Below are 25,484 nucleotides of genomic sequence, written 5' to 3' on the forward strand. Positions count from 1 at the left end.
ATCCCAGCGCCCAATACAATCTCGCGCCCGGGTCACATGCCCCCCTAGCCCCCCCCTAGTTACGGCCCTGCTCTGGGGATCTGGTCACGGCTGTGGCGGGGAGGCACTTCTGTGACATCACGCGCAGAGGAGGCTCCGGGGCTCAGAGACTAAGCGGCGTAGAGAGGACTATGAAAGCCTTCCGCTGCACCGCTTTCATACACATCTATGCCAGTGGCCCACAGCAGCTTTTGTTCCACCTGCGCCGTGGCTAGGGAGTGGGGTTTGTTGATGCCGGAGGGGGGCAGGCGGACTGGCAGCAGGACATAGGACCATACTTGCCTACTTTTGAAAAAGCATTTCAGGGAGATTGTGAAATTAACACCTATAAGCACGGTTGTGTACTGCTGCTTCTGTGAAGCGTGTCATGAAAATGACTTATAGCAAAACGTAAATGAGCCCCAAAGTTAGTATACTGTATACACATATACTGTAAGTGGCCATGAGAAACCTTAATTAAAATGAATGTAGCCATAAAGATCATTGTGCCTTATAACCAATACAGGGAAATGGCGCTGATGATCCCATTTGAATGTATATATCTCTAAAGTATCTTTTCCCCAAGAATGTAACAGCTGTATAATGGAGGTAAGGTAAAATTAGGGATATTGCTGGTCTATTCAGGGAGTGAGGGAGATTGCTGCTATTTCAGGGAGTCTCCTGCAGAATGAGGGAGGGTAGGCAATTCTGCATAGGACGCTGTAGTAACTGGATTTTTTCCCCCTATCTGCAGCGCAGAGACTTGCTGCAGATGCAGTGGCATACCCTCCAGCTGTACTTTTTTGGCAGGTACAGTACCTTTTTTATTGTCTGTACCGATTTTTGGCTCTCCAATCTTCCATTAAAAGTATAGGAAAAGGTGCGTGGCCACGCCGCTGTACCCATGGCCATGCCCCCTTTTTGAATTTGCAGCGATTTTTATGTGTAAATTGTTGGAGGGTATGTTGCTGCAGATGCAGTGGGGCCTATTTTGGGGTGTGGGCCTGGAGCTGCAGCTCCATCAGTCCCATTGTTAATCCTGCTCTGTGAACACACAGCAGCCAAAGGGCAGAACTTCCCATTGGATGTAACCTGTGTGGGAGGGCGTTTTTCACCCAATCAGCTGTGGACTGGGTGTGATAGACCTGCTGCTAACCCAATGAGAGCTCCTAGCCACGCCCAGCATTAGACACACAGTCACAGATTTGGAAAATTATATAGGAGATGAGAGAAAATTGTGAATTGTGCATTGTCACTGCGGACAATATGGCCTCCAAGTCACAGGACGTAACAGCCCACAGTTTGTAGGTGAACAGTGCCATTGAAATGATTGGGAGTGCTCTGATTGGTCTGATTAGATGGGTTTCTATGAGGACTTCTAAAATGCTAAATTTACCGAATGGTGTCACCATTGTTACCATTGTATCCTATGTACTATAAGTCCCAAACTATACCAGGAGGGGGATCTGTAGGCTCTCTACCTGCTTATTGCCGTGATAAGTGGTTTTAAAAAATTATAATGAAAGTAATAAATTCCTGATCATTCATACTGTAGCCCCCCTTAGTCATCTGAAGAGAGTTAAGCCATTACATATAAAGTTACAAATTAAGGGACTTGGAGAATAAGGTGGAGAAGATAATATAACCTTATTGTGACACCATTACATGATTGTGTAGATCAGGGGTTCTCAAACTCGGTCCTCAGGGGCACACACAGTGCATGTTTTGCAGGTCTCCTCACAGAATCACAAGTGAAATAATTAGCTCCACCTGTGGACCTTTTAAAATGTGCCTGTGAGTAATTAATACACCTGTGCACCTGCTGGGTTACCTGCAAAACATGCATCGAGTTTGAGAACCCCTGGTGTAGATAATCAATATGTTCTCCCAATGTATCATTTGAAATTTAGACGTGATAAATTCAAAGCTCTCAAAAATATCACTGTGAGACATTTTTTCCCTGTTCCATTACAATATCCTTTGATAGTCCTAAACTAACTGTTTTGTTGTGAACTAAAAACAACAACCTGTTTTGATTGCCTTTGGCTTGGCACTGTCTGTATAGGTTATTATGGAAATTATATTTACCTTGCGTAACATTTTTAACTTCTGACAGTAAAGAGTTGTCTGCAGTCTACATCACATTACAGTGACGTGCGGTGAGGTCAGGGCCTGGGGAGGCACTGCAGCTAAACCCCCCCCACCGGAAAAAAAAAAAAAGTGCAATCCCCCCCCACACCACTAAAACCAGCACCAGGCAGAACCAGCCAGGGGGGATAATGCCATAGCAGGGGAGACACTCAGTGTGGGGTCCCCCTGCTATGCCATTAAACACCCCCCAAACCAGTCAGCCCAGGGCTGGAATTCCTCGGAAAGTGGGGCCCCAAAAAAATCAAAATGGGGTCCCCCTTCCCGAGCAACAACCAGCACTGGGCTGATAGCCCAGTGCTATGCCCCGCACCCCTGGTGGCGGTGGGTGCGGGGTTCATTGTATGTTCTGTTCTTTACAGGTGGCCTACAGATCCCAGCAAGCCTGCCCCAGCATGCTGGCACTTGGAGAACTACAAGTGCCAGCATGCCCGGACATAAAGGGCCCGCTGGCACCTGTAGTCCACCTGTAAAGAAAATATAAAAAAAAAACACAACACATTCTTTAAAAAATCCTTTATTAAACTGGGTCTTCACCTGGGGGCGGCGGCCTTTAAGCTCTTTTGCATGGCCGCCGCCTTCCCAGGGCTTCCGGCGTCTTCACCTGGGAGGGCGCCACCTCCCCAGGGCTTCTGGGGTCTTCCTCCGGCGTCTTCACCTGGTGGGCGGCGGCGGCTAAGCTCTTTTGCATAGCCGCCGCCCATCCAGGACTTCCACGACGTCTTCACCTGGGAGGCGGCGGCCTTTAAGCTCTTTTGCATGGCCGCCGCCTTCCCAGGACTTCCAGCATCTTCACTTGGTGGGCGGCGGCTGCTAAGCTCTTTTGCATAGCCGCCGCCCATCCAGGACTTCCACGGCGTCTTCAGTCTTCAGGAGCTCTTCTCCGCTCCTCCTCCGCCATTGGACTGACAGCCGCTGCCTCGCGCTGACTTATATAAGTCAGCGGGAGGGGGCGGGGCGATGGCGGGGCGATGACGCGGCGAGCCATGATTGGCTCGCGGCGGCCATCTTGAATTTCAAAAATGACGCTGAGGCGCCATTTTTGAAATGGGTACCGCTTCCGCTGCCAAACTCTGTACATGGAGCCTGAAAGCGCGTCTCGCCGCCGCTACCGCCGCCCGCCTCTCCGCCGCCAGCACCTCCGCCGCCCGGCCCGCCGCATCCCGCACCTCCGCCGCCCGCACCTCCGCAGGTACCGATGCCGCCCCATACAGTGATTGACAGCGGATCCAGTGACGGATCCGCTGGCCAATCACTGTGGCCTCACTCACAGGGACGTGCTTTCATAGGTTGAAAGCACGTCCCTGTAGGAAAGCGGCACCACTAATGGTGCCGCTTTCCCATGTTATTTCAATGGGCTTTTCCAGCCCATTGCTAGGGCCCGCCTGCGCCCGCCCCCCGCTCCCCATACTTTTCCTAATCACTACGGGAGGCACCACAATCGGTGCCTCCCAAAGTGATTTTAACACACATTAATGATAGGTAAAATAATAAAGAAGATACTTATGTGTCATAAGTATCTTCTTTGTATTATTTTACTCATTAATGACAGGGGAGGCACTGCCTCCCCTGACTGCACGTCCCTGTCACATTGGTGGATGTCTGTTGGTTCAGTGTTGGCAGGTGCAGTACTGCCTGGACGTTTTCTGAGATTAAGGATGTTGAACTTCATTCAACAAGTTGAAGAACAGGGATTGCCAGAATGACCCCAATTTAAATGATTGACAATATTTGACATTAACAGTTCCTGCTGCTGAAGTTTGTCTTTCCATTTTACACATGCATTGGTAATATTGTCTTTTACCGGTGGAGCTATAGGTCCCTGCAAGCCTACTTGGCAAACCACAAGTAGTAGCATGCAGGGCATTGAAGGGCCTACTGGTACCTGTAGTTCCACCTGTAAAAAAATATTTCAATAACCACAGTACATGCACAGCGTAAAAGTACAACTTTAATATTGAAATTATGCACACCGACACTCACATACATACTGACACTCATACATACTTACATACATCCTACATTGCCCTTCAGTCCTCTCCTCCAGTAGTAATCCAAATTATCTGATAAAAATAATAATATACATATATTCACTTATTCCCGTGTAGATCATGTCCTCTTCGTTCCATATAGGCATCCCAGAGGTAAAAAAGGAATAAATCACTTTTACGATCCACTTCGGACTGAGGAGCAGCATGTGTTTCCACATGCCTCCCTTCTGCATAAATGACCAGGACCAGGGCGACTCCTATCAATGGCAAACCCCTGAGCCAATCCCCTTAGAGTTCTGCCGGTGATTGGATCTGGGCTTCAATGTTATGAAAACATGTTGTGTTATGAAAAGTCTTGTTATGCTTTTTTTGGGGGGACTGCATGTCGTTTTTTTTTTTACTTTTTTTAACCAGAGAGCCCTAAGAGTGGGAACAAAACCTGTGGCGAGCACCGCAAGCTAACAAGCCCGCAGTATGGCGAATGCAGTGAGCCTGCAAGGGGACTCTTTGCGCTCACCCCACTGCTGGCACACTGGCGGCCAGGATGCCATTGTCTGTATACTTATGATCGGCATCATGGCCACCAGTAAATCATACTGATCCCCTATGGCTGTAGCACCAGGAACCACCTGGAAACCTTGGCGTTCACTTCTTGGTTTCTCTACATCCAATGTAATAGAGCATTGTCTGTGATTAAGGAGAACTCTCTCCCCAACAAATAGTACCGAAGTGCCACTATGGACAACTTCATGTCCAGGCACTCTTCTACCATAGTGTATTTTTGTTCCCTCAGCAACAACTTCCTGCTCAAGTAAAATACAGGGTGTTATACTGCTCACTTTCCTGGGACAGAACTGCACCTACTGTAAGCCAACATCAGTGGTGTCTGTATGGAAGAAAGATCTGCAGGCAAAATCAGGTGGCTATACTACTGGAGAGGCACAAAGGGCCAGACAAAGATATGCCCATACTGCCTCGGCAAGACTGGTCCACTCTTGCCCATCGGGACAGCGTTGTTTTTTTAGCAAGTCTGTTAATGGAGCTGCTCTAGCCACAAAGTGACTGATAAACCACCTATAGTAATCTACCAAGCCCAACTGCGACTTGATCTTAGGCTTCAACCAATTTTTAATGGCCTCAACTTTTCCTTCTTGAGGTTTCACATGACCCTGTCCAACTATATAACCCACATACTTAGCTTCTCTCAGTACCACTGCACATTTCTCCGGATTAGCCATGAAACCTGCATATCTCAATGAGGCCAGTACTGCCTCAAATTTAGGAAGATGTTATTCCCAGTCTTGTGACTGTATAACAATATCCTCTATAGTCTATACATAGGCAGTATGGGGTTTCATTACTTTGTTTATCACTTTTGGAAAGTGGGCGGTGCTCCATGTAATCGAAAGGGTCACACCTTGGGTGAGAAAAGCTGTCTTTTCCTTAGCTGTGGATGTAAGAGGAATCTGTCAGCAGAACTTTATGAGCTCACGGGGGGTTTAAATATTTGCTGCCAGCCAAAGTTACCACCAGTCTGTCCACCTATCCACCCATCGAATAAGCATCAAACTGGGACAAACTGTTTAACGTTATAATGTCATAGCAGAACCGTAAGCTGATATTAGGTCTTATACCAGCACAATGGGCTACATCACTCACTGGTAGACTCCTCAATTACCATAAGTTGAACCATGCTCTCCACCTCCCTTCTAATAGCACTTCGCTTAGCATAAGGGATCTGTAAGGGCTTTTGTTTCACTACTACAAAAGGTGGCATAACAATATCATGTTCAATAAAGTCTTTACGCCCTGGTAGGGAAGAGAACATGTCTCCTCCTCCTGCAGCTTTTGCTCTGTTGACAAGGTAGCTTCTATGGTAATCAAGGACTTTTACACTACCGTACGAAACAAACCTGGCACTGAATCCTTTTCATGCCATTATTTCAATACAGTTACTGTACATGATATATATGCTCTGCCTTCCTCCTCCTAGCCTGCTGGAGCTTATAGTTCACATGGCTAACCACCACTACCATCTCATAGGGCCCCTGTCACTGAGTGAAGATCTTACTATCTTGGGATGACACTAGAACCAAAACCTTATCCCCAGGACAGAAGGACTGAATTATCAAGGTAGTATCATAATTTTTCGTCTTTCAACCTTGCTCTTCTGCCTCGTGTTGGTGCACCAAGGGCTTATCTTCCTCAACCTCTTGTACATTTGAGAAACAAATTGTACTAAGTTTGGTTCTCTAGGCCTCTGTTGTTCCCAACTCTCCTTTAGTATATCCAAAATGCCTCAGGGTGGCCTCCCATACAGTAGCTCAAAGGGCGAAACCCCACTGAGGCTTGGGGTACCTCAAACAGCAGGTAAGGAAGAAGGGTGTCCCAATCCTTATTTTCCTGTGCTACTGCCTTGCTGATCATAAGCTTCAGGGTCTGATTCAACCTCTCCACTAGTCCATATGGTTGTGGATAGTAAACAGAAGTGTGTAACATTTTCACCCCTAGCAGTTGACAGATATCCCTCATTAGTACGGACATGGATGGGATACCCTGATCGGTAAGCATTTTCTTAGGATTTCCGAATAAGGCATACAAGTGAACCAGCTCCTTAGCTACCATATTAGACTATATATTTCCTAAGGGTATTGTCTCCAGATAGCGCATTGCATAGTCTAGCACAACCAGGGCCGATTCTACACCTTGTGGCGCACAGTGCGAAAGTTTTCACTGGCGCCCCCCCTCGGCAAAACTGTTTGTGCCCGCAGAATAAATAGGGGAGGGGCGTGGCCACAGTTATGCTCCCAGTAGCTGTGCCCCCAGATTTGCCCCAAGTACTTGTGCCCCCAGTTGATTTTCCCCCAGTAGTTGTGCCCCCTGTTGCTTTGCCCCCAGTAGTTGTGCCCCCCAGTTGATTTGCCCCCAGTAGTTGTGCCCCCTGTTGCTTTGCCCTCAGTAGTTGTGCCCCCTGTTGCTTTGCCCTCAGTAGTTGTGCCCCCTGTTGCTTTGCCCCCGTAGTTGTGCCCCCTGTTGCTTTGCCCCCGGCAGTTGTGCTCCCTCTTTCTTTGCCCCCAGTAGTTGTGCCCCCTTTTTCTTTGCCCCCAGTAGTTGTGCCCCGTTTCTTTGCCCCAGTATTGTGCCCCCTCTTTCTTTGCCCCTAGTAGTTGTGCCCCATTTCTTTGCCCCCAGCAGTTGTGCCCCCTCCTTCTTTGCCCCCAGAAGTTGTGCCCCGTTTCTTTGCCCCCAGTAGTTGTGCACACACAAAAATAAAAAAAACAATACGTACCACTGCCTTGCTCCTGCTTCCCGATCGCTGCTGCTGCTGCTCCGTCTGGCCGCCGGCTTCTCTCTATTGGAGAGACATCATGACGTCTCTTTCATAGCAGCTCCGCACAGACACTAGAGGTCAATACTGACCCCTAGTGTCTGTCCCTGGAGCCGGCGGCAGCGGACGCCCACACAGCCCATGGCGTATTCTGCAGCCGGGGGAGCAGGGTGCGGGCGGCGGTGCCTGCAGGATGACTGCAGCTGCGCCCCCAGGCCGCAGTGCCCCTAGCGAAGGCACTGCTTGCCCGCACCAAGGACCGCTCCTGAGCACAACCAATACATAATGATGGCCTCAAGCTGACTTCTCCAAGGGCCCAACTAAATTCATGCTGATTTGTTCAAAGAGCACATGTATCAATGGTAGTGGGTCGAACTACAAAGAAAAAGGAGGACTCTGGTGTTGGGACACTTTTGTATATAATTATAGATTATTAAAATAAAACATTTATTGGTATGCGTTAAAGCATCAACCATCCTGTTAGGCCAGTTGGTAATGATAGATAAACACTTGTAATAAAGTGAAAAATTATAAAAGTAAAACTTGTACAGTATGTAACAGCCAGTGTTTGAGTGGTTGCAATGGTTTTGGATATGGAACTATCCTGCAAATCACTGTTGTTACTAGCTATATTGATAATGCAGAAAAGTGTGAAGTTTATAAGTAAATTAAATAACATCCTGATGAGGTGACATCACAATTCAGCATATTGAGAGTGTTGAGACCCTAGTAATAATTCTGCATTGTAGGTTGAATTATCCAATAGAGAGGGTTTCCCTAGGTACAGCTATCCTGGTAAGGCAAGGAAGTTCCCTACATGTATGCATCAATAATATGGGACCAGGGAAAAATAAAGTATTTCAGAAATCATTGTAATTCCATTCAGTTTCTGCTGCCCACCTGTGTGCCTTGTAGCAGTGAACAGATGAGTGAGTGGAGTGAAAATAGAATGGATTTCTGAAAGGAATACAGATGATACAATTGAATTTGCTTTTGCTTGAGTATACCCCCAGTAACCCCTGCTGGCATTACCAGCCCAAGGAGAACTGGAGATCCTCTTGCAATGAAAGTTCAATAGAAAGGACAGGTGGAAAGGTATAGTAATAAGTCCCAGATAGTATAGAACATGATAAATGCTGTAGCAGGAGAAAAACACAGTATGTGTGTGTTGTGATCTAAATTTTCACATAGGCTCTGTGTCTCACTGCCAAGTTGTGGTGAGATATGTGCATGACTCACACAAGGTTGCAATAGCTGTGAGGGTTTAGGTGTTTAGTACAACTGTGTGATTGTAATCCAATAAAGGTGTAAAACCGTGTTATCCAGAAGAAATGCAACCCACACACTCCGCACAATTGGTTTTATCACGGGTAATGGTGAATACTGGAAATATCACTTCTAGCAGGCATTGGTGTGGCTGCAATTATGTGATAACACTGTGCGAGTGTAACCCCAATAGGTGTATATGTGAAAAACTGTGTTATCCTGATCAAATGCAACCCACACACTCAGCACAGTAAGTGTTATCAAAGGTAACGGTGCATACTGAGTATATCACTTCTAGTAGGCATAAAGCCAAATAATCACACTTTATAATAAATTGCATAAATGCTTAAGTTACCAAGACTTGTGCTGCAGGCCTAGTCCATACACACACCGGACTCTGACTGGACACATGCTTAGCCAGGGATTGGCTTGTTCACCAGGTCAATGGTAGTTGGACAAGAGCGGCCCAGTATGAGGGTTTAAGGCAGGTTCTCTGGAAAACAGGGCAAGCCTGGCAATACTTTTTCATGGTCATGTATATCCCCGGCCATAAAATCTAAGCAGAACTCTTTTCAAGGTTTGCACTTACCCAGGTGACCACCCCTAACATAGGTATCTATGTGCTGCTTTTAGAACCAGTGGGACATGTACTTGGGGCACTTCAGAAGCTGCAAGGAAAAGTCTGCAATAAAAGGGGTTTATTGCATGGGGGAACCCATTGATTCAGCGTTTTACACACAATCAATGCGTTAGCGTGCATTAACCCAGAATTTACTGCATGAGGTCAAAGGCATGGCATGAAACCCAGAGCCTTTCCCTGCACAGCCAACCCCACAGCTAATTGTATTCTCCTCTTTGTGTATGTATTTATTTGATTGTTCAGCTTGTCTAACCTAAGACTTGTACAATGCCAATGCTTATCAGTATATTTTTTATAAGTTTGTCTCTTGTCAATGAAAGTTCCTTGGCTGATTGCTCTATGACTAATAAAATAAGGTATAAAGAACATTTGTTTAAAATTGCTACCCACTTTTTACAAAAAATAACATTGTATCATCCTATTGTGGGCAGGGCCAAATTATGCATTGGGGGTGCCCGGGTCTCTTTAGACAGGGGGTGCCCGAAGGAATGGTGGGTGTTTATTAGATTGTGCATACCTCCCAACATAACCCATTCCAGGAGGGAAAAAATGCTCTTTACCTGGACTTCCCTCTTAATACTGTATATGATTGCCGTGACTTGTGTTGAACTATTTAATTGATAAGAACACAGGTGATTGCAATCATAAATTAAGAATGAAGGCCAGGTAGACAGCATTTTATCCCTTCTGGAATGGGTCATGTTAGGATGTATGGATTGCATATATATTAAATTTAGCCTGATGGTGTATATTAGATTTAAACTAATAGTTTAATAATGCCTGGGTACTGTTTATAGCTCCACCTAATTCAAAGACAACTATTTTATAAAATGTTCTTGTAGTGGAACAAAGACAACTTAAACAACCTTAACATAAACAAAGAAAAATAAAATCTATAATTTATCTTGTCACATGCAAAAATATCAGCAGTCTCTGTACTGCTTACACACCGGGATAGGACTCAGGAGGACTCTGTGTGTGCATGTCTCTCTGGGGTCTATTTACTATGCCTTGGATAGAGATAAAGTGGATGGAGATAAAGTACCAGCCAATTAGCTCCTAACTGCCATGTCACAGGATGTGTTTGAAAAATGTCTGTTAGGAGCCGAGTGGCTGGTACTTTATCTCCATCCACTTTATCTCCGTCCAGTCCCCTCTGTCTCTAGACCCTCATTAGATAACAAGTTACACAGGACTCAGAGACCCAGGTTTGGAGTAAGTGACACCGTGTCCTTAACAGCTCTCTCTATCCTCCTATCTCTACTCTGGTTAGGAAGCCCTGTCAATAGTTCATGAAATTTGACACTCCTGTGTCTCTGCCTGCACTGCATACTGGCCCTCGTTCCGAGTTGTTGCTCGCTAGCAGATTTTAGCAGCATTGCACACGCTAGGCCGCCGCCCTCTGGGAGTGTATCTTAACTTAGTAGAATTGCGAACGAAAGATTAGCAGAATTGCGAATAAAAATTTCTTATCAGTTTCTGAGTAGCTCCAGACTTACTCCTACATTGCGATCAGCTCAGCCCATTTCGTTCCTGGTTTGACGTCACAAACACGCCCTCCCCCGTTTCTACAGCCACTCCTGCTTTTTATCCTGGCACACCTGCGTTTTTCCGCACACTCCCAGAAAACGGCCAGTTTCCGCCCAGAAACACCCACTTCCTGTCAATCACACTCCGATCACTTCAACGATGAAAATTCTTCGTTCGGACGTGAGTAAATCTACTAAGATTTGTGCTAAAATACTTAGCGCATGCGCACTGCGTACCATGCGCATGCGCATTTTTGCCTTAATCGATCTGTTGCAAAAATCAGCAATGAGCGAACAACTCGGAATGACCCCCACTGTTCTGCTCACATTCTGGCTGTCTGGTGGTTCTGCTGCTGCATAAGAGAGGATTGTGGGTATGTTCTGTATTCTAAAACTATGTGGAATTTTTCTGCTTTTAAAACTATCCGATAATGTGATGCCATAATATAAGTTTTTAATGGATCTTTTTCTTCATTTTTACCATTATATTTTCCGAAGGTAATGCATCCTGGTCATGTAAATTTTCATGTAATATTGATTTAACTTCCTCATTGGAAAAGCAAAAAACATATCCTGCGGTGAGCTTAATAGCACAGCTGTTGCCCTCTTGGTGTCAGATAAGTGACGTAGCCATGTAGCATCAGTCAGAAATATGGCTGTATATACTTACAGCAGTGGTTCTCAAACTCGGTCCTCAGGACCCCACACGGATCACATTTTCCATGTCACCCAGCAGCTGCACTGTGTATCACCAACTGTCACTTTTAAAAATCTACAGGTGACCTGCAAAACATGAACCGTGTGGGGTCCTGAGGACAGAGTTTGAGAACCTGTGACTTACAGCATATGCTTGGTATTAAAAATGCACCACTGTGCAGTGAACAGAGTTGTATTGTGGGTGGCTCCAGTGGAGCGCAAGCTCTGGGGGCCCAAAAAATTAGAAGGCACAGATGGGGCGCACACTGACTTGGACTCAGAGACTAGGTGGAGAACAGGTCAGGCCAGTGATGACAGCAGGAGACACTGACATCCAGCACACGCCGGAGCTCTGTGCGCCCTCTTTATATGTTTTACTGTCTGCTTGTAGCTGTGCAGCTGGGTTACTTTTGTCCTGCAGCCCTCACTGCTGCAACACCTCTCTTTGCCCCGGATGCTGTAGCGCCTCTCTCTGCCCCTGGTTGCTGCAACACCTCTCTATGCCCCAGCTGCTGCTACAGCACCTCTCTCTGCAATAGTAGCTGCAAAATAAAATGTATAAATGGCTCTTCTGTGGTGTAACGTGTATAAGCGCTCTACTGTGGTGTAACGTGTATAGGGGGTCATTCCGAGTTGACCGCTCGCTAGCAACTTTTTGCAGTGCTGCGATCAGGTTAAATCTTGGCAAAACTGTGCATGCGTATGCAACGCAATGTGCAGGCTCATTGTACGGGTACAAAGTGGATCGGTGCTGGTCGATGGATTTAACGAAGAATCCATTTGCCCAGTCGACTGCAAGGTGATTGACAGAAAGAAGGCATTTGTGGGTGTTAACTGACCGTTTTCTGGGAGTGTTTGGAAAAACGTAGGGAGCGTTTGCAGGGAGGGTGTCTGACGTCAATTCCGGGACCAAAAAGACTGAAGTGATCGCAGCGGCTGAGTAAGTCCAGAGCTACTCATAAACTACAAATAACTTTTTTGTGCCGTCGTCTGCAAAAGCGTTCGCACACTTGCAAAGCGAAAACACACTCCCCCATAGGTGGCGACTATCTGATCGCAGTGCGGCAAAAAGTTGCTAGCGAGCGATCAACTCGGAATGACCCCCATTAGCGGCTCTGCTGTGGTGTAATGTATATAAGCGGCTCTACTGTGGTGTAACATGTATAAGTGGCTCCACTGTGGTGTAACGTATATAGGTGGTCATTCCGAGTTGTTCGCTCTGTAATTTTTTTCGCATCGCAGCGATTTTCCGCTTACTGCGCATGCGCAATGTTCGCACTGCGACTGCGCCAAGTAAATTTGCTATGAAGATTGGTATTTTACTCACGGCATTACAAGGTTTTTTCTTCGTTCTGGTGATCGTAATGTCATTGATAGGAAGTGGGTGTTTCTGGGCGGAAACTGGCCGTTTTATGGGAGTGTGTGAAAAAACGCTACCGTTTCTGGGAAAAACGCGGGAGTGGCTGGAGAAATGGAGGAGTGTCTGGGCGAACGCTGGGTGTGTTTGTGACGTCAAACCAGGAACGACAAGCACTGAACTGATCGCACTGGAAGAGTAAGTCTTGAGCTACTCAGAAACTGCAAAGAACTTTCTATTCGCAATTTTGAGAACCTTTCGTTCGCAATTTTGATAAGCTAAGATCGCAGTGCGGCAAAAAGTTGCTAGCGAGCGATCAACTCGGAATGACCCCCATTAGCGGCTCTGCTGTGGTGTAATGTGTATAAGTGTCTCTACTGTGGTGTAACGTATATAAGCGGCTCTACTGTGGTGTAATGTGTATAAGTGGCTCCACTGTGGTGTAACGTATATAGGTGGTCATTCCGAGTTGTTCGCTCGGTAATTTTTTTCGCATCGCAGCGATTTTCCGCTTACTGCGCATGCGCAGTGTTCGCACTGCGACTGCGCCAAGTAAATTTGCTATGAAGATTGGTATTTTACTCACGGCATTACGAGGTTTTTTCTTCATTCTGGTGATCGTAATGTCATTGACAGGAAGTGGGTGTTTCTGGGTGGAAACAGGCCATTTTATGGGAGTGTGTAAAAAAACGCTACCGTTTCTGGGAAAAACGCGGGAGTGGCTGGAGAAACGGAGGAGTGTCTGGGCGAACGCTGGGTGTGTTTGTGACGTCAAACCAGGAACGACAAGCACTGAACTGATCGCACTGGAAGAGTAAGTCTTGAGCTACTCAGAAACTGCAAAGAAATTTCTATTCGCAATTTTGAGAACCTTTTGTTCGCAATTTTGATAAGCTAAGATTCACTCCCAGTAGGCGGCGGCTTAGCGTGTGCAATGCTGCTAAAAGCAGCTTGCGAGCGAACAACTCGGAATCACCCCCATAAGCGGCTCTACCGTGGTGTAACGTGTATAAGTGGCTCTACTGTGGTGTAACGCGTATAAGCGCTCTACTGTTGTGTACTGTGTATAAGCGCTCTACTGTGGTGTAACATATATAAGCGGCTCTACTGTTGTGTAATGTTTATAAGTGCTCTACTGTGGTGTAACGTATATAAGCGGCTCTACTGTGGTGTAATATGTATAAGCACTCTACTGTGGTGTAACGTATATAGGGGTCATTCCGAGTTGATCATTAGCTGCAGTTGTTCACTGCATAGCGATCAGTGAAAAAAATGGCTAATCTGCGCATGTGAATGCACCACAATGCACACACGCGTCGTACGTCCTTTGCGGTTTTGCACTGGTTCTAGCGACAATTCCAATCGCACAGCCGAATGCAATGAGATTGACAGGAGGTGGGAGTTTCTGGGCGGCAACTGACCGTTTTCTGGGAGTGTTTGGAAAAAAGCAGGCGTGGCTGGGGGTTTGCTGGGCGGGTATTTGACATCATTACCATGTCATTCATTGCAGCAATCATCGCACAGAATAAGTAACTACAGGGCTGGTCTTGTTCTGCACAAAATGTGTTTTGCTGCCGCGTGGCTGCACAGGCGTTCACACTTCTACAAAGTGAAAATACACTCCCCCGTGGGCGGCGTCTATGCGTTTGCACGGCTGCTAAAAGTAGCTAGCGAGTGATCAACTTTGAATGAGGGACATAAGCGGTTCTACTGTGGTGTAACGTGTATAAGCTCTCTACTGTGGTGTAACGTATATGTGTCTTTACTGTGGTGTAATGTGTATAAGGGGCTTTACTGTGGTGTAATGTATATAAGTGTCTCTACTGTGTGGTGTAACATGAATAACAGTCTTTACTGTGCGGTATAAAATGAGTAACGGAAACTACTGTGCAGTGTAGTGTGAATTGATACTATTCTGTGTCACACCCCTTCCCCATGAAGCCACGACCCTGTTTTAAACTTGGGGGAAGGGGGGGGGGCCCAAACGAAACTTTTGCTCTGAGCTCTACAAGGTCTAAAACCGGCCCTGTCACCAATTTAGAATTTGTAAATATTTTTTATTTTAAAATATAACATGCCACCACATGTTGGCCAGGCCCCCAATTCAGTACAGGGGAGGGGGCACCGAAACATACCCTTGCTCTGGGCACCATGGTACCTAGCTACACCTCTGGCAGTGAATACATAAAATAATAAACCAAATGCAAATAAACTTGAGGATTAATATAAATCATTCACTCTGGGTGCCTCTAGACATGTCTATGTGTGACTGTGTATGTGTGACTCTCGGAGTCTGTGTGTGACTTTGGATGTGATTATGTGTGTGTCATCATTTGCTGTGTAGCTAGCTATTGTGTACAGATTGTTTTCTTTTCTATTACTCTTTCCCCCTTTCCTCCAGTCACCACATGTCCTTCCACTGTTACTGCTATAACTTCCTGTCTTCCCCACTTTCCTTCTGTCTAACCCAGTTTTCCCCTCTTCTTTCTCCTTTCCACCCATCTCCCCCTCTACTTTCCCCTTTACACCCATCTCTCCCTCTACTTTCCCCTTTACACCCATCTCTTCCTCTACTTTCCCCTTACCACCCATTTCTCCCTCTACTTTCTTCATCCCACCCAACTCCCCCTCTTTTTCCCCCATTCCACTCATCTCCCCCATTTTTCCCCTTCCCTACCATCTCCCCCACTTCTTTCCCCTTTCCACCCATCTCCCCCTCTACTTTCCCCTTTCCACCCATCTCCCCCTCTACTTTCCCCTTTCCACCCATCTCCCCCTCTACTTTCCTACTATCTCCCCCTCTACTTTCCCTATCCCACCCAACTCCCCCTCTTATTTCCCCATTCCACCCATCTCCCCCATTTTTTCCCTTCCCTACCATCTCCCCCTCTACTTTCCCACTATCTCCCACTCTACTTTCCCTATCCCACCCAACTCCCCCTTTTATTTCCCCCATTCCACCCATCTCCCCCTCTTTTTTTCACCTTTCTACCATCTCCCCCTATTTTTTTCCCCTTTCCTACCATCTCCCTCTTTTATTTACCCTTTCCACAAATCTCCCCCTCTTCTTTCCCCATTCCACCCATCTTCCTCTCTATTTTCCCCTCTCCTCCCATGTCCCCATGTTCTTCCCCTTTCTTCCCATCACGCCAATGTACTTACCCCATGACTTTCCAGCACTCCCATGTTCTTCCCCCTTTCCTTACAACTCTGCAGATGTTTCCCCACTGCACCTTAGGTCGTCAAGTACACCTTATGTCGTCAACTCAATCACAGAGCAAGGCTCAGTGGGGACTATAAATCTTGAGCAACACAACAGGGGTGCAGAGGGTGTCAAGTTCCAGAATGTCTTCCCCCAATGGTGCCTATTTGAAAGACACCCACTGATATAGTGGGGTTATGGGAAGACTTGTGGAGTTTCTAATTAGCAGGGATTTCATTGATGGAACAGAGGTTGAGTGTGGGAAGTGTCAATTTGCAGGACCTTTGGTGGGGGTGTGCGGGAGGAGCTAATTTGCAGGACTTCAAGGGGAAAGGAGAAGGTACAAGAGGTGATGATTCAAGGGACCTCAGGATTGCTGGAACTTTGGGGGTGAGTAAGTGTGGAGACAATTTGCATGATCCCCAGTGAGTGTAGGGTATAGGGGGTAGTGAAGGAGGTGCAGATTCATAGAACCATCAACGAGGGGTGTGCGCAGAATTGTTGATTTGCAGATCTCTAGCGTTCTGGAGCTGCAGGGCAATGGGGTCAATTTATGGGATTCACAAAAGGTCAAACTCAGCTTATGTTGCTTTTAGCTGTGCATGATAAAAGGACTTCAATATTGGACAAATAGGAACAAACATATATTTAAACATTCCCTGTGCTTGCTTTATTCCTGTGTAGTATCTCTAAACCATTTTCATATCATGTAACACTGATGCTGGTCAGTACGTTCAGTTCTATTGAGGCTGAGAAACTCTGAATTCAGTTTTTATTAAAGGTAATTTAGTATACTACAATACTTGTTGCCATCATCCAGTCTGGAAAGCCATGGTATACCAGTTACTTCTCTATACTCTGAGGGGCTAATGCAGAGATCAGCACAAGTTGGCCATAATTGCTCCTGTAATTGCGCACACAGAGCTGAAGGTTTGCCCATGTGCTGAGCTGTGTGATGCTTGTCTGCAATCAGAGCACTCCCATCCATACTTCTGGATCTCCATCGTCATCAGTATTATGCATCAGGAACCAGGCGTAATCCTGCATATGTGCGACTCTGTACAGCGCACAGTTACAGCGGCCCATGGGGAGATTTATCAAAGCATGGAGAGAGATAACGAACCAACCAATCAGCTTTTACCTGCCGTGTTACAGGCTGGGTTTGAAAAATGACAATTATAAGCTTATTGTTTGGTACTTTATATCTCTCCAAGGCTTGGTACATCTCCCCCTATGTGTGAATGCCAAGATACTACCCAGTTACACCTTTTCAGTGACTGAGGGGTCTATTTACTAAGCCTTTACTAAGTCCCAGCCAACCAGCTGCTAAATGCCATGTTACAGGATGTGTTCGAAAAATGACAGTTAGGAGCTGATTGGCTGGTACTTTATCTCCATTCACTTTATCTCCTTCCAAGGCTTAGTAAATAGACCCCTGAATTGCATACGAACTGAGGTGGATCCAAGTGGGTGAGGGAGTGATCCGGGAAATGCCCCCCCCCCATATCACACCTTCTCCGTGGTGACACTTATAGGAATTGGGTGCCGGGTAACTACAGAGGTGAGAGCCCAAGTAACTGAATTTTAGATCAGACAGCCCACTCATGCGCCTTCTAGATGCCCAATAAGAGCAATAGCAATAGCCGCCACAGACCGCACTGTAGCTTGGGGGTGCCGGGGCTTCCACTCAACATTTTGAAAGTGGCACTGGCTGCCAGCCAATCAGAGCTCATCTGATTGACTGCCAGACTGCAAGCACCATCAGTGACAGGCAGGAGAGGTGCTCTCTGCTCTCCTCCCCTTAGAGACAGCACCGATTACAAACAACAACAGCAGCAGCGGTGGCAGTAAAGGAGCAGGAGGCCGATGCCAGTGAGCACTGCTGACGGCATTATGTGTAAGTGGCACTACTGGGGGCATTATGTGTAAGTGGCACTACTGGGGGCAGTATGTGTAAGTGACACTAAAATGCCATGGGGGGGGTGGGGGCCAGAAACTATTTGGGCAGATGGAGTGCAAAATGTATAGTTACGCTACAGTGCCCCATGATGTCATGAGTAAGAAGGACCTGTTATCAAAACTCCCAGTGAGACCAAGACCAATACTCCGTTCCGGTGATTCACTGCAGCACTCGGTCTGGTTTATACTTGAGATTGATAATTGGTGATTGCTTAGCAATGTCTCTTTACTGATCTAATATTATAACGAGCAGTAATAATTTGCAATTGGAGCAACAGTTGCAGTATAACTGCTATCCTGTAAGTGTGCATAAGAAACGTCCTGCTAGTATACACAGATATATACTGTAATGTAATTCAGGGACGTGCAGTGAGGTTTATGGCTGGGGAGTTCCTTTCTAGTATCAGAGCCAGATTTACCGACTGTTTTGACTATAAAAAATGATTAGGATAATGCAAAGATGATATTTCTAAATTCTAAATATCATTTTTGGATTATTTTAAATCTGGCGTATACTAGAGGACGACAAGTGAGGCTCCAGGCTCTTTATTAACTATTAAAGAAACATTTTTTAGTCTCGCTTTCACTTCAAACATCTGTTTCCCGTTAGTGCTTAACAATCAAAGACAAACTATTTCACTTTCATTATACGAAGACGTGCAGAATTCTGTGGAGTTCTGACCATTCTCTGCCACAAAGGGGTAAGGTTATTTAATTATATATATCCTTGATTAGTGTTGATTTTATAAATCTCATTAGAGAAGACATAATAGAGCTAAACGCAGAAATGTGCGCGTTGCACAGGACAATCAGGAGAATGGATGAAAGTTGTGTAATTTGGACGTGTTTAAACCAAAATCTTTCTGCATCAGGGTGAGAGGAACTTCATGGTACATTTACAGTACTGAAGACCCAACTCATTCTACCGCCTAACTATAATGTAGTTTTTCCACTTGCATTAAACCATTCTGCAATTATGTCTAGTGTCAGATGCATTGGATGAGTAGGGATGGCCATCGACCATCGATGGTTCAAAATCATCGATGGTCTATGGCCGATGTTGAATACTTTTATCATCGGTGGAGGAGAACCAGATGGTTTCCCGCCATCGATTGCTCAGTGCTACTGAATTATTATTTTTTCTCAAAGTGTCAGGGCACAGAGCTTAGCCCCGCCCCATGACACCGGTGAAGCCATGCCTTCGGCCCCTGATTGGCCTGCATTTCATTACACAGTAATGCAAGGATGACCATCAATGGGTAAAAGCAGAGCTGTATTAAGGCTATGGGGGGCCCGGGGTATTTAAGACAGGGGGGCCCTAAGGTCTAAAATTGTCCAGAAGTACATACTCCCAGTGTCCCTCTTTAAGCTGTCTCTGGGTATGGCAACCTCCACCATAGAAATATCGATGTGGCACTATCCAGGGCGGTAGTATAGAATGAATATCTACTATATATATATATATATATATATATATATATATATCTCGGACGAAGGCAGCATTCTGCAGTCTGTTAGCATAGATTAAAACATTCGTCCTTTATTGGGGTCCCCAATAAAGGACACATTTTTTAATCTATGGTAACAGACTGCAGAGCGTCACCTTCATCCCATATCTACATAAGAACCTGCATCAGTTCTAGGAGGACACCTCAGTAAACTATCCATATCTCCCATTGAGTGCCGGACTATCCTATACTATAATATATATATATATATATATATATATATATAAAACCAAGAATAAAAGAAATAAAAACATAGCCAGCCTTACATTTTTGGTTATGCAGTACCGTACAGCTGGAGACAGAGAGCTGGCTTCTCTCGGTCTCTCCTCCAAGGATGTAAACTCAGTCACAGCCACAGCCTCCGGGGCGCCACGCATGCTATGAATCCCTCCTCCTTTTTCAGTGCAGCCTGCGGTGCGCCAATGACTGAGCCCCAGGCTTGATGAGCCGGACAGCAATTGGACAGCTGAGCCGTCGCTCAGCTGCCTTGACTACAGCTCTTAGAGCACTCTTAGTCAGGGCAGCTGAGCGGCGGCTCAGCTGTCCAATTTCTGTCCGGCTCAGTCATTGACACACCGCAGGCTGCACTGAAGACGGAGGAAGGACAGGGCAGCGAGGAGCTTGACAGGTCAGCGGGGCCGGGAAGCCGTGACTCATGAGCGCAGCACCGCAGATCGGATTGAAGAGAGATCCGATCTGCGGCGGTTGGTGAGGGGCCCTTTTAGATTGGGGGGGCCCGGGCTACTTATCCCAAGGGCACCCCCCTTAATCCGTCTCTGGGTAAAATCATTGATGGATTCCCTCCAGATGGTTTTACACCATCGATGGTGACCATCTATGGATAATCCACGATGGCCATCTCTAACTATGAGCCCTCTAAAAGGTAAGTTCTCACTATGGGGGATATATATCAATGCTTGGAGAGAGCTAAAGTACCAACCTATCTGCTTCTAAATGTAATTTTTCAAACTGTAAAGTGAAAGAAGCTGATTCGTAAGTTATTACTCTCCTCTTTACTGTATCTCTCTCCAAGCTTTAATAAATCTCCCCTCTACCACCATATTCATTACAGATTCGTTACACAAAAATGATCACAAGGTGAACACTCGTCATCCTTTAGCCAAACTTGTACATCTTAAAAAGAAACAAAAATATGATGGAATGAAGGAAGGAAGCAATTTAGATTTTTTTGGGGAGGTGTTTAAAACTATTTTATTTTGGCATTTTTATGTTTTTATTTTTACATCTTCCTTTGACTTGGACCCTTGTGAAAAGTGATAAAACGTGGCTCTGCCTTGTGTACAACACAATCCTGTATTCTCCTGCTCATACAGCAGCTTACAGATATGATGTTATTTGGAGTCTTCCCATTGGTAGTTCCATATGGCTGGTTATCCTTGCGGGTGCATTAACGAAGCCGCCGGATTTCCATACGTTACCGATTGGTTGAATGAATAGAAATGTACATCACTTATTACTGTATACATTTGTTACTGAGCGGTGGCTTACAAAACCACCACTTCCCAACATGCAGTGCAGTTTCCAGCGGTGGGTGAGCCATGCGGGGCACCTGTTGTGGCACTTGCAGCTCCTATCTGGCTCCCCTTCCTCTTTCCCATATAGAACTCCGCTCGGGGGGCAGAGTTTAGCGGAGTGACGTGATTGCATCATGGCGTCACAACACAGCCGCGTAATATAGCGAAACTCCGCCCCCCGAGCAGAGTTATATGGGCAGGAGGAGGAGAAGCAGAATAACAATACTGTCGGGTGATTATACATCCCTTGACAATGAGCATTACCCTTGGCAACAAGCATGGATCCCGGAGCATGAAACCCTTGGCAACGAGCAGGTAATTTAAAAGTAATTAGAAGCTGTACTGTAGGGAATTATGTATCTCAGGCATTGCGGTGTGTGGCATAATATGGTGCAGGGGCATAATATGGTGCAAGAGGCATTACTGCACGGGGCTTTACATGGTGGAATTTTTTTTTATTTCCTATGGTGGCCGAGATCTGTTGTTGCAGGGTCAAAAATTGGGGTGTAAGGTAGTCTTTTCTTGCAAGGCCACTCCCATTTTAGAGAGGCCACACCCATTTAGCAATGCTTTGTCCGTGCGCCATGGGAACTCACTCGCCTTAGCCGTGCACAAAATATTTTTTTTTATATGTCTATGGGGGGGGGGGGGGGCGCATTTTTGAATGTCTATGGGGGGCACATTCTTTTTAATGCTCTCACTGGGAGACAAATTGTATAGAAACAGCCCTGCCGGTGTATTTAAGCCAGAAAATGTATTATGGTGCGATACTTTATCAGCAACATGTCACCATAAGCATATGATTCCGTTTTTTGCTGTGAGAGAGAAATAAAGCTGTGGAATTTCTTACCATATGGTGACTGTGGGAAATGTATTGAAATTAGATTAGATTCATTTTGGGGTCAGGATGGATCCCACCATTCAATGGGCGATATTCAAGTGATATTTCACATCCAATCTCCTTTCTAAATTGATCTCGCATATCACGCCCATAGTAATCAGGTTTAGCAGCGTAAAGGGTTGGGCACCCTCACTATCCCGGGAGTAGCAAGCTGAAAAGATGATACTGTACCACACTCGTCGGCAGAAACAGAACGTGTGTGGAAGGGGGCGGAAAGAATTGAATACCACCCTTTCTGTCAGACATACTGTAGGGCAGATCTATCAAATGTTACTGTCAGATATACTGTAGATTGGAGAGAAATAAAAGTACCAACCAATCATCATCTGATTTTTTTTCAAACACAGCATGTAAAATGAGAGTTAGTAGTACTTTGGTCAGTTCTTTATCTTTCTCCTCTTTATCTGTCTACTAGCTAAAATAATTATCCGCCTACTGTAAATCTGAACTGTTACAAAAGGGACTATATTTAGCTTTTTGTATCAAAACACTTGGATCTTGATTTTTTTAAAAATGCTCAAGTCAAAACACTGTATTCTTGTAGACACGTGTGCATGGCGGCACTTAAGCACATGTTCTCTCTGTGGTCCTGTTTTGTCGGTGGTCAGGGTCCCTGAGTCAGGGCTGTTTCTCGGGGTGGGCAATCCGTGCAATCGCGGCCAATGTTCGCAGTATTCCTATGCGGTCTGACCAAAATGGCCGCCTCCTGAGAGAAGAGAGTTGTGAAGGATGCAAGAGTAGGCAGAGGCTGTTTTGGAAAGGACATTTACTAGGAGAAAGGAATGCAGGCAGGAAAAGCGCTCCCTGAAAGTACCGGGAACTCTGACTAGTGTGTGGGGAGGTAGTACAAACGAGATGCTGGCCCCTGACAACGAGCAGGTAGGGATATAATTTATAAGGAGCATTACTGTATGGGAATTACATGATGTCTGGGGCACTATTGTGAGGGGCATTAATAATATGGTGTAAGAGGAACGATTTGTGTGCGGTATAATGTGTAGAAGGCACTTAATGTCATAAAGGGCATTATGGTGTGTGGCATAATGATTAAGGGGCATTGTGGTGTGTGGCATAATGATTAAGTGGCATTATGGTGTGTGGCATAATGTGTAAGCGGCATTATGGTGTGTGGCATAATGTGTAAGGGGCATTATGGTGTGTGGCATAATGTGTAAGGGGCATTAGTATAAGTAGGAAAAATGACAAATAATTTAAGGGGCACCAATCAGGAATGTTTTTTTTTTTCTGTGGTGGCCAACGCCTGGTGGTGCAGGGTGCAAAACTGGGGTGTAAGGTGGTTTTTCCTTCATTACCATGACCCTTGCAGCGACACCACGCCCATTTTAGCAGGCCACACCCCCTTTTGCATACGTGCTAAAGGTGCATGCAAATGTTTGGTTTTCATAATGTGTGCAGGGAGGGGGGGGGGTCACATTTTTTGCTGTTCGCACCAGGAGCCAAATTGCCGAGAAGCGGCCCTGACGGGGTCTCACACTACTCTGCAGACTGTTTACATTCCATAATTATTGCAGTTCTGTCTTGTGGGAAAGTAAGCTGTCTGTGGTGTAATTAGTACTCTCAGGTAAATAAGATTGCTGTAGCCGTTTGGATGTAAAAGCGCCATATTGCAGCCTGCTATGTTTGCTGTCACTCAAATGATTTTATTTATTAAAACAATCAATTCTCTATTTTGTCATATGTAAAATTATTAATCTGTGCTGTATATGCTGTTCTAGAATTGACAAAACTTGTCTGCCACTGATCATGCTTTTATTCCTTTGTGGGGATACGCAATGTGAATTTGGTCAATTTAGGGTAGGCAAGCTGGCGTAAGTACAGCATTACACCCCTGGGGGGGAATTCAATTTAGGGCAGGAATTTAAAAAAAAAATGCGGCATGAGGATTTGTTATTCTGCTGCAGGAGAGAAAATGAGACGCTGTGATTTCTATAGACAAAGTGTCTCTTTTCACGCACCTCCAGAGCAAGCCTGTTAGTTCCTAAAAACGTTATTATTAGGTAAAAGCACCGAGACTTGCTCTGGTACCCCGACTCCTTCAGCACCAGTAAGTGTAAGTGTGTGTCAGGGGTCAGCAGGTTGACACTGAAATGTCAACACACAAAAAGATTGACATGAGTTTTTCATGTTTTTTCAGTGTCTACTTTACCTTGAAACATGTGAATCCCCAATTAGTGCACCACGTCCCCTCGCATGGCTTGCTACGCTTGCCTTGCTTCAGGCAAGGTGTCTCGCTCCACTACTGCTACGCTCGAAATAGGTTACTGTTCCCAATTGTAGTCCACATGGATGGAAGTATGAAAAAGTTTGGGATAAAAAGCAAAAAAAAAAAATGTTGACCATATGATGTGTCGACTATTGCCATGTACAGCATTTGAACCTGTCAACCTCTTGACCTTGTCAACCATGTGCATGCTGACCACTTGGCGTTGACCCTTTAACTGTCAAAATATCATCCAGATACCTGTGATTGTAAACCCCCCCCCCCTGGATTCAGCAGCTGGGAGAACTACATCTCCCAGCAGCCCCCTCCCCAGTGGTAAGATGGCAGGGAGACCACCAAGAGCCACAGAGATAAAAAAAAATTATAAACTTTTTTTTTTTTGGGGGGGGGGTATACCTTGGGTATCGGTGGTGCACATACTGCAGTAATCCAAAATTGGCCACGATAGACACAAAGTTTTATTGACGAACCTCTCGCCCAATTGAATTCCCCAGGGTGTATGAAACGTTGAAGTCTAAATTATTTTTTTCCTCACTAACAATGTAAAAAGAACTGTAATTGTATTAGTTTCCTGTACAAGCTACTATGATAATAAATTACATTTAGAGAGGAAACAGTGTTTTCACATTCTCTGAACTGAACATTAACCGCTAGCATTACCAGCCCACCATATTAAACCACATCACCTGTATTCTGAATAGTTTCTGTTATGCTGTTGTGCTGCTTTTCTGTGCTGTGCAATTCAACGCATTGTATTGTTTTTGTAAAATGGGCCTAATTCAAGGTCAATTGCAAAACAACATTTTCCTCTAATGGGTTAAACCAAGTGCACTGCAGGTGGGACATATGTAACATGTGCAGAGAGAGTTAGATTTGGGAGGGTTATATTGTTTCTGTGCAGGTTAAATAGTGGCTGTGTTATGTGTACACTGCAATTTAGATTTCAGTTTGAACACAGCCCACTCAAATCTAATTCTCTCTGTATATGTGTTAAATCTGCCCCACCTGCAGTGCACATGGGGGGTAATTCCAAGTTGATTGCAGCAGGAATTTAGTTAGCAATTGGCAAAACCATGTGCACTGCAGGGGAGGCAGATTTAACATGTGCAGAGAGAGTTAGATTTGGGTGGGTTATTTTATTTCTGTGCAGGGTAAATACTGGCT

The 25,484-nt window shown here is 45.5% G+C and overlaps 1 protein-coding gene across 1 annotated transcript in view; it reads left to right on the top strand.

Annotated features, from left to right (window-relative positions):
- Positions 1–18,769: 18,769 nt before the first annotated feature.
- Positions 18,770–25,484, top strand: part of LOC134965871 (uncharacterized) — a 46,204-nt gene continuing 39,489 nt past the window's right edge. Inside the window, exon 1 of the mRNA XM_063942256.1 lies at positions 18,770–18,835. The gene's annotated coding sequence lies outside the window, so the exon portion shown is untranslated. The remainder of the gene's footprint in view (positions 18,836–25,484) is intronic.

The sequence above is a fragment of the Pseudophryne corroboree genome, chromosome 10 (assembly GCF_028390025.1).
Source record: "Pseudophryne corroboree isolate aPseCor3 chromosome 10, aPseCor3.hap2, whole genome shotgun sequence".
NCBI lineage: Eukaryota > Metazoa > Chordata > Amphibia > Anura > Myobatrachidae > Pseudophryne > Pseudophryne corroboree.